Here is an 11,078-nt window from a genome sequence, read left to right as displayed (position 1 = left end):
AACTTGTATCCAGGACAATAATGACACAAATGGAAAACCCTTTATGTTTGCAGTTCAGGACATCAGGTGCGATCTCAGACTCCGGTGGAGGAAAAACAGGAAATAGATGTGTGATATAATAAAGAGATGTATTTACGGTGAAGCAATAACCACAGAACTGGAGTTTAACCTTGGTAAGCAGTTATCAATCAATTAAAAACTTCTTGTGTGCCACATTTCTTTCATTATATTCAATGCAAAGGGTTTAAGAGGTCAAAATGACAAAAAGGAAACGGAATATTCAAAATCAACATGTCAAGATATTTTCTTATTTACACCTGCACACCCATACAATCACTTCAGCGAACGTCTCAGAACAAGCCAATGCAATCAGGCACCAAAAGAAAAAGACAAAAAAATACACACACGCACGCACACACGCACACACACACACACACAGCGCTAAATTTAGAAACAGAGATTCCTTATTTTTTTTTGGTTTTGTTTTGTTTTTCACTTTTGATACATTTAGGTATCAAAATCATTTGGGTATCATTTAGGTGCCCAGGTTCACAAAGTAAAGACAAAGATGATCTGGAGATCTGTAAAGACTAATTGTATCTCAAAATATATTGTTAGGAAAATCCAGCAATAAAACTGCTTTTAGTCAGCATTCGACGAGCTAACTTTTGAACTTTTGGAAGTGTAGTTATAGAAATCTAATTCAAAACAAACAGTCTTGTGTACGAAGGAAGGCTCATCAGGTGATAAAAACGCACTTTGTGAGCAAAATGTTTTGGCAGTGGGTCTCAAAGCTTAGATTTGGGTTTAAACCTATCACCAGTTCATGCGGGACATAAAGTAATTAAAATAACCGATTTAATTTATGTTTATGCCCGGAGTTTCCCTTTTAGTTGCATCTGTGAAAAGATCCGTTATCTAAAGCATTACTTAGACTTGGGTCATCACAGGCGTTGGTAGCATAAAGCTGATTTCCCCCGGTGTTGTAGATTTACTGTAAATCATTGACCTGCTTCTGGGCCATGCCTCCAAAAGTGTAAACGCAGTAGATTCATCCATATTTATTGCCATTTAATCCATCCAGAGCCTTTGCTTTTTACAAAGAAGAAAGACTAACATAAAATGTGGAGTATTTTGAGTCAATACGCTGCAGAGATGTATTCTTGTGCGCGTTTTCCAGTGAGCGACTTGGGATTTTAAAACAGCAGGAGGCCAGACCTCTGGCCGTTTGTCGCTAATGACGGGGCAGAGACTTCAACGATCTGGTGGGTAGAATACCTCAAGCTTTTCATCTTTCTAACAAGATGCCTAACCAAAGTCTACAAACTGAAACAATGAACACCCCCGCCTCTTTTGGTTCACATTGAGTATCATTATAATGCACAAGCTCACTCTCAATGGCTTTACTGGAAGTCCTCCTATCACATTTAGGCCTTTAAGATAAGATTATTGTCTCGGTGAGGCTACTGTTTGGCTAAAAGTTCATGTAGGTGTTTCATAAAGAAGGAAAGGTGAAATACTTGTCACACACCCGGAGCGCATTCCAAGGGAAATTGACATTGTGAGTAAAATGCCATTTGGTCATGGCCCTGCAGTTTGAATATATGTCAGAAAGCAACTAAAAGAGTGGCAGAAGTGGAAGAAAAAACAGGGTAAATAAAATACCAGTGAGATTACATGAAAAAGCAAGATGAAGACATGAGAGATGGTCAAAAGAAAAGAATGAGACGTTAACAAATTCACCATTTGCAATTTCGATTCTCTTGGTTTTGGTTTCACAACAGCATAACGAGAACAGAGAGGAGGATGCCTGTCCGGGTCAATGATTGTAAGTTGACCTCAGCTGCAGGTGTGAAGAGCCCCAAAGACGGCCAGAACTCAGGTGTCGGCTTCGTTTGTCCCAGGCGGGGTATCAGGTGGCCCTGGAGCCGTCGATGTCGGTGTGTGCGATCACTCAAGGGTGTCCTCAAAGCAAGAAGTGGCACTCGGAGAAGCTGCTGCTGCCTAGCTGCTCCTGGATGGGATTTAATCGTCCCATAAATTAAGTCACGAAAGAGAGGAATGAAAACTTATAGTATTGTTTGCAATGCATTTTTTTTTAGCATCTTCAGCTTATTTTTACTAGGTTTTGTGGCAGAATAATAATCCCTACCCCTAAATGAAATCCAACTACTTGTGTTCTGAGCCTGCACTACGCTGCCGACGGAGTGAAACAGGCTCTTTTTAGTGTAGAAATCTGTTTATAAATCACATTATGACTCTTTCTCTAACGCCCCCACAGCTTAACCACTCTTTGAGGGAACATTTCTGAGTGTTTGGCTGACCACTAACCTGATTTGACAACCGTGGTCAAGGAAAGAAGGCGCGGGGGAAGCGCGCATGCCGCCCCACTCCAAAATGCCGCCCTGGGCGGTTGCCCATGCCACTTATATCAGAAACCGCCATTGGCTGTGTGTGTTGGAAAAACTAACATTGCACATCATCAAGACAGTTTTCACCATTCCCATTGTGAATACTGGATGTCAAGATGCTCGTGGTAAGTATCTTATAGCAGCCACGGCTGTTCTCTAGCACTTGCTTAGACAAAGGCAGGAACAAACGTTGCCACACACCCACAGCTTCCAGTAAGATATCCACATCGACTCAGAAAGAGGAAACTACACCAGATGAGTTACGGCAACATGAAAGTGAGTGTGGTGTAACTCTTTATTTCACTTCAACGGCCTAATGATCCCACAGGACATGTTTTATCAGCAAACTAGACTTCGCTTCAGTGTTGGGTTGAAACAATAAGTTTCCATCTGATTCATGCTGTCACAGTCGCTCAGAATAAGTTCAGGCCTTGCCGTTCTCAGGAACTGACACAGGATGTCTTCTTCCTCTATCTTAAGGGACTGCGTTCATATCCGTCTGTTTGCTAATAGGATAATAAATCCATTAGTTCAAGGGAAAAGAGCCAGACACTGCTGTGGAAGAGCATAAAAAATTCAAAAGCAAGTTTTCTTGAGGCTTAAGGAGGAGAAAACGCAACAGTTCAAGTCAACCAAAGCCAGAGATCTACAGAGGACCACACAATTTATCATTTCAGTTGCAAACTGTGCAAAAATCTTCAGTTGTCCAGTCGTCATATATCGCTTCCTGTTATCTTTTAAGAAGGCTTAATCAGTAGATCTTCAGACTTTTTGCTTTCTTCATATTTTTGCTTTTGTTCTTGGCAGATTTTTTTTTTTTTTTTTTTGCCATTTTCAGAGAAATGTTTTTGAGCTTAAACCCAATTCCCCCAGGAAACAAGTGGGGTTTTTTTATGCTGCAGAGAAATTAGCCAAAATCAATAGTAAGATGAATGTAGCTCAAGACAAGGTAAATCTTGGTAGAATACCAGAAGGACAAAGTCTACAAAAGTTAAGTTTTACTTCCCATTAAGACAACAAACCATAGAGCCAGAGCTACATTGGGTTGGGTTTAGATCAATGGATATTCATGGGTTAGAATGACTGAATCTTATCTCAGTAACCTATAGCTGCTTGTTGATCCATTGTTCAGTGTGTCTTTAGTCCGTTAGTCTTGCTTTTGTAGAGGTGTGAGTTTGTGTGTGTGTGTGTGTGTGTGTTTGCATCAGACTACCTCATGTTTACAAAACATTATTATTGTGACAACATGCGATGACAACGTAAAATGAAAAATTTCACAGAAAATTTACATGTCTGACGCCAAGGACGAACGGAGAGAGACACACCACACCCACGGTTCTGTGTTTTAGAAAAGATTGAGCTCATTTCCTGAAAATGACATATAGCTGTTGAAAGGTAAAATGGGACTATTTTTATTGGCTTCCGAAGCAGATCGGTTCGTACTGTGGTTAGAAGAATTGAGGTGATGGTAAACGCTACTGAAAAAAAGACCTAATAATAATAATAATAATAATAAATAAAAAAACAGATGTCCAGGGACATGTCCAGGGTGTACCCCAATACTCTTTCCTCATGGCCCAACATGGGCTTTAACTGCTTGTCAGTGTTTCTTCTCCTCTTGTAGGTTTTCTCCTCACTTGCATATATATTTTTGTCAGCCTAACGACAGGCTGAAGTTAGTCAGCCTAACTTCAGCCAGTCGGCAGCAGAGCTGTCGGTTACAACCCAAGAAGGTGGTTTCCTTTGCGATCTTTATCATTCTTGTTTTCGTCACGCCTCCTCGTCTGCAGCCTTTTCAACTTTGGCTGCGTGACGGTCTTCTTCACCAGCTCGGCTCAAACTCTGACCTGGAAAAACATAGTGCGCTAATGTCGTTTATCTTCATCGTCAGCCTTGTTAACCGAGGCCCTTTTCAAATACGCTGACTCTTCCTTTATTTCGAAACCAATAAAAATGTGTCACTTTCTCCAATCTGGTCTGGTTCAATCTAAAATAGGTTTTCATTATAGGAGCTCACAGCTACATCTTGCCGAGTATTGTTGATCTACTTTCTAGTGCAAATGTCTTGGTGCACTTAAAGTGAGACAAAACTAACGTACAAGAAACTTTACAGCAAGACATAAGCTTGTTTTAAATGAACAATTCTTCAATATTGATGAAAAAGTACTAGTTTTATTGGTAGATTATTTCATTTGCAACATGGGAAAAAATTTCTACGTATAAGTACATTTATCTGCCAATGGATCCAGAACTTTTTTGTCAAGTCAAAATAAGCATTGACTTAAGTCAAACTCCTATATCTTTCTGAAAAGTTGCTTGTAAGTTAGTTTTGTCTCATTTTAAGCCTGCTAAGATATTTGCACTAGAAACTAGACCAAAATTACTTGGTAAAGTTTTGTGTTTTTGCAGCGCTGAATCTGTAATTTAATATTCTAAACGAGTTATATGCATTCTTCTTTAACTTCTTTTCTAACTACTTACTGTTTTGTTTTTCAGTTACGGCGATAGACTGGACAAAATTGACGTTATTCCCTTTAAAACCCACTCCAGCGCCATATTTTATTCTCCGTGATCCGAACGACTTAAGCTCTCACTTTATAACTTGTGCAGCTTACAAGAGTGCCTGATTGTTGTGAAGGACTAAATTGTGGGTTTTCTCAGAAAGCAAATGCCTTCTACAGTTGAAGAGCAAAGAGATGACAGAGAGCAAAACAGGAAAGAGTAGCTGCAATCTAAAACGGTCAATAATTCACACGTCGATGCTATCTATTTGACCCAAAAAAGATCCGCTTTCTGCAACTTTGACAAATAACTCTCGAGTTTTACAAAGTGATGCCTCCTCCTGTTGACGTATCTGAAAACATGTTCTAGTAGATGTGTTACTCAATCTTAAAGTGTTAAAATGGCTTAAATTGCTCCCCAACCTAAGCCATCCAAGCCACAACAACTTACTGACTCCAACTGCAAGAGATGCAACAGAAAAAAAATCCCCCCTGCTCTTCTAGACCATTAGTCAAACCCAACCACCAACCCACCACAAGCACAGCTACATAGCGCACTTCCTGTCATTTTCGTAGTAAACCCACAAAAAGAACAGATGAATGGATGGAGAAAAAAAGTGAGTTTTTTCCCCCTTCCTGGTGTAAAAAGAACAGAATAGAAATGGTCTTTATTGTCCCAGAGTGGGGAAATTCAAGTGTGCAGCTTGAGGTTCTAGGTTCACACAAAGATTAAAAAGTATCGAAACTATTTAAAAATAATATGCAGCACAACTTTCCGTACAGTAAGGACAGGATTATAAGATAAAAACACAGTGCAGTTATAGGAAATAGCATGCGCCGATGTGCAACGGAGTAGGATGATGTTTTTTTTAATAAAAAGATGTACAAAATGTGCTTGTGTATTTGTGTGCTAAAAGACAACAGACCATTCACAATACGTGAAAAAGAAAAGTGATAGAGATGTGCAAAATATGTAAACGGTTATCGAGCTTGTTGAGAGCAGAGACGGTTGCAGAGTGATCACTCCCAACACAAATCTGATTATTTCACAAAGTCAGTCATTGAGGAGACTGAGGTTATCTCCTTTATGTTAAAATGTGAACTATGGAGATTGACGGGAACGGATTCCTGGCTTTTGGGGATTTTACAAAGTTTGACAATTTTTTTTGCTGGCAGAAGTGGTCTGCAGTATGTTTTCGCCAACTTTACACATCCACAGAGATAAGCTGGAGCAGATGAGGAGCATCTGTGAGCAGCAAATGTCAAACTCCAAAATAAGACAAAAAATAAGATATAATTATTAGCTTTGGTGTATCAGACACAGCAAATCTTTTAGCGAATAGGAAAATGACAACATATTTAGGCCAACATGTTCAGCTAATCCTGTGACGCTTTAAGAGGCTGAATTCAAATATACCCCATGTGTTTCAGAATTTATGTGCAAAAAAATGTGACTTTTGAAGTCACTGACACATTTGTGCATGACAGCAAATGCCTATAAAGTTTGTGGGTTTTTTTTTTTTAGTGTTTGAAAATGAGACAAAGTTTTGGGTTTGTGGGAAAGTTTTTTCTGCATGTGTTCAGATATCTGGACCCACTGCCCACATTTCTGTTTGACATAGCTCTGCAGAAAAATAATACCTGTATCTTAACCTGTACCTCCCAAAAGACGGTGTTTAAATTTGATCAAGGAAGAACAAAATAAACAAAACAAAACCCCCCCCCCAGCTTCTGCAGCTTCAGTTCCTGCAGATGAAAACGCTTGCTGGAGTTATTTGTTGGTTGTCTGTCCCAGAGTTCCTCTTGTAGCAACAATAGCGGCTTTGTCGCTCTTTGCTCAGATCCTGGCGGCGATGTCCTTGGGTCCTGTGACTTTGGGTCCTGGCTCTCCCTCGTTTGTTCATTCCGCTCTCACAAGACAGCATGTCTTTGGGACTGGTTTGTGCATACGAGCTTAAAGACATTCTATCTCCAAATATTTATATTTGTGTTTCCTTCAGTTTCAAGACTTTGTCCCTGCGGCTTATGCAAGCTTTGACGTATCAATGTTTGATGAAAAAAAGGATCAGTGATCTGTCCCTGTTTAATTCCTAACTAATCAAGCAGTGCAGAAAAATGTGGCAGCATGTTGTGACAGTAAATAAACTCCCAACACTGCAGACCACCTAAAGTCTTCTTGGGTTCCAGACAGTGACCAAAAAAATCTGTTTTAGCAGATTTTCTATGGGTGGGTTGGACAAAACAACAGGTTTGTTTATGAGATTTTATCCATTGCTAAAATCTCATAAACAAACCTGATCATCGATTAAGTATGATCAAAACTTGGTTGATCCGGGAGGATTTCCAGAAAGGGCCTCCAAGATGGTTTTCTGAAACAGCAAGCTCACTAAAAGCAGCTTTTATTGTTGGTTGGTGGTTAAAGAAGGAAATGAGGCAAGAGAATAGAAAGAATGATGTCAAGACTCCGGATCCTCCAAAAGTGAACTAGAATTAAAAATATATATATGTACAAAAGCCAAGCCAGAGCACTTCATGTAGGTTTGAAAAGACAGATTTACAGTGAAAGATGAAAATTCAAGATCAAAGATAGAGAGACACATTAGCTCCTGTGGATCCTGTTGCTGTGATCGGATCCACTTCTTCTACGTCTGTTTAATGGCAGGTGGCAAACAACTTAATGTACCAGTAAAATGACCAGCATGTCGAAATACTCCCAACCCCCCCAAGACCCTTATATCCTTTTAAAGAAGTTACTCTGTCTTAAAAGTGGAATACGACCCGCTCGCTTTTACTTATCCAGTCTTTCTGAAGCAAACCGATAGGTCTAGTTTTGATGATACACTAAATAATCAGTTGATAGAAATTGAACAAACAATGAATCTAGACTGCATTATGATGATAATGAAACTATGCATAGACGCAGAATAAACACATTTGATTGTGACTTATTTACATCGCTACTGTTGTGATTTGCCATAGCTTTTCAACATGCTGGTCATTTTACTATGTTATCTGTCCTCATATTAATTATTATTAGCATGGACACTCAACTGTCAGCAATTCACCGATAGTCTGCTTGTGTGAACCGGCATAAAGCGGAGGAGTAAAAAGACGGCGCTTCTCACTGTACAGCATTTCCTGTTGAGGGAAAGTTGTGGGGAAAAAAAGAATCAAGAAATTCTAAGAATTCTCCCTCAATACGAGTTGACAAGAAGCAGGTGAAAACAATCGAGACGGTTACAGAAGCAGAACTACAGTTATGCAGAACAGCAAAGCAGGACAGGAACTACAAACTGGGTCACTGAAACGCAAGAAAAACCGGGAAACCGAGTCTGTAGGGCGTTCAGTGATCTCCAGTCTTTGATAGCAGTAGCAAAGAGCATTGCCCTTTTTCATTTGTGGACCTTTGCTTCATCTGCGTTCAGAACAATGACATGGAGCAACTTATGATTCTTTTGCACAGCAGCAGACAGAGAAATGAGCTGAATCATAAATTGTGGCATACTTTAGAAATGTAGCGCTGTGACAAAAATGATTGCTGTCCGTTCTCCATCTGTAGTGGTGAGGTTTTCTTTGTGACCAGTAATCATGATAAGGTCAAGACTAGAGCAATGTAAAAAACAAACAAACACAAAAAAAGCAATATTTGGATTCAATCAGTTTGACTGTGATAAAACAAGAAGAATGTTTTAGTTTCGGTCAGTGGACGTGATGTTTCTGGACCGAAACTGGACGCTTGAGCTGGACTGTTTGTGCAGGTCTCAAGCCAAGGTCAACACAGGTAGCAGAAAACATGAGCTGGTTAAACCGTTAATCATTAGCTCTGAAAAAAGAAGAAAAAAAAAAAGTAGCTGATTACGGCTCCGGGAGTCTGAACACTGTGACACTGAGAAAACAGTTACTTTTGAAAGAAAGACTCGGCTAAAAAAAAAAAAGTTTTACGTTATGAAAACACAAACAACACTAGTTCCATGGCCTGGTTTTTGTCCACTTGTTTATTAATCATCATTTCCTCATTCTATGCAAATCGGGACCAAAAGTAAACCGTCCGGTTCCCTCCGTTTCCCTGAGGGACAGAATCTGGACGTCAGCAGCAGCAAAATGAAGGCTGTGGTTTTGATGCCACTGGTTAAACTGGACACATTGTTTTAGGTTTTGGATTAGATCCGCTGCTTGTCTTCTAATATCTCCATCATCCTCTGCTACAGCAGGGCAATGAATCGATTTTATCGATTAACTGGTTTTGAGGGTTTTTCTTGACGATTTCATTTGTGTGAAATCTGGATTCTTTTTTTTTTCACCAAGGCTCTCTTTGGGTTTCTGTAGTTCAGTCATGTCGATGCTGCCTAGGCGGACATCTTGTTAGACAAATGTGTTTCACAGCTTCTGTTTATTCTGGTCTTTGAAATCATGTCAACTCTACGACGGAATTATTTGTGTCAGGCTTGTGTTAAAAATTTTTTCATATTAATTACAAGTTTAAAGACATAATATTATCAGAGTAAAGTCCTAATTTTATGAGAACTGCAACACTCCAAAAACTTAAAATGTGGAGTATGAATCATCTTGTGAACTTAGACTTTGGTATAAGTTATACAGAAACTACTATATTAATTAATACTGTATTAAATTATTATCAGCAGCAGCAGCAGGACTTTTAATCTTGATAACTAACAGCCTTTTCTCATTAAAATTACTTTATTCTGCTAATATTATGATTATATTCTTGTAATTAAGCAAAAAGTCTCAGACCCCGGCCAAAAATACTCAGTCATACAACTCACAGGAAGTATGGCTGAAATAAAAGCCCCTTTTGGAACAAAAATGATATATACATATGTAATTTTGTTTTTAGAAAAGAAAGGAAACAAACAAACAAAAAAAGATTAAAATCAAAGATTGGATGTGGTATGAAAGAAATTGGACATTTTATGTGTATTACATTTAAACAAACAAACAAAAAACACTTTCCAGTTCACAGCAAAATCACAGGATCACATTACTCTAAAAGTAGTCGACCCACACTCTGTTATCTATCGTCTTTTGTTAAGGTGGGCGCATTTCAGCTAAATGACGTCAGCACCTTTACAGTGGAAAAGCAAACAAACGTATACAAACACAGCGGATCATTAGATCCACGTTGATCAAGATGGAAGACATCTACTCAGCGCCGGCAGGTCAAGCGCATTTTAAAAGGCGATGTCGACCTGCTTTAACGCTCCTGATTCAGGTGACTGCAGTTCAGCAAAGACCTGTTAATCAGCCTTCAACTGAAATCAGGTGTGTTGAAGCTGGGAAACGCCTACAACATGCAGGGAAATGTGGCTTGATGACCAGGGTTGGGAAACTCTGCCCAAACTGGAGTTTTGCTGCTTGTTGCCAATAAAATTTTATTTTACCACCGTCATATGGGTGCGTTTACACCAGTCCTGTTTAGTCTGCTTTTACTGAACTCTTGTTTGCCTAAATAGTTTGATTTGTTTGAAAGTCAGAGTCGAACTTTGATGCTGATAAAAATAATAATAACAACAATAATAATAATAATAATTCTGGTCTGCCTAAAAGACCTGGGTCTCGGTTCAGTTGTACTGGTTCCAGTGCGTGTGAATGACAAGCAGACCAGATACCAAAAGCAGACTGTAGCGCACGGCCTTCTGGGTAAATACAACCAAACCAAATGTGAGTCTAGCAGTGGTGGGAGAAATGGCTGGTGGTCTTTTGCCAAAGACAAAAGAGAAATCCTATAACTGCTAAAATCTCTGGCTTTGATTACATTTTGTGAAGAAGGAAGACTCTCTTATGTCTTTTTCAGAGGCTTTTAAAAGTGTTGCTTCCTTTTTGGTGCAGCGCCACCACAGGCAAGGGAGTAAAAAGGCTTTTCAAAGGGTTTGTATCGCTTGACACGGTGCAATGCAAAACGAACCACACCATCTGAAAATGTAACAAATGTTGCAGCTTTGGTTCCCAATCGAGTTGCGCCTACCGAACTATCGGGCGTGAAAACACTTTTACTCGTACAATGGCAATAAAGCTGCTTATCTACAGCAGGGCTGCTCAATACGTCGATCGCGATCTACCATTCGATCGTGAAGGTAGTGTGGGGAGATCTGAACACATGTTACAAACATTCCAAAACTTTATCGAGAAAACCCAGCTGTCGGTGTAC

This window comes from Xiphophorus couchianus, chromosome 22 (genome assembly GCF_001444195.1).
Source record: "Xiphophorus couchianus chromosome 22, X_couchianus-1.0, whole genome shotgun sequence".
NCBI lineage: Eukaryota > Metazoa > Chordata > Actinopteri > Cyprinodontiformes > Poeciliidae > Xiphophorus > Xiphophorus couchianus.
This window is presented reverse-complemented; position numbering follows the sequence as displayed.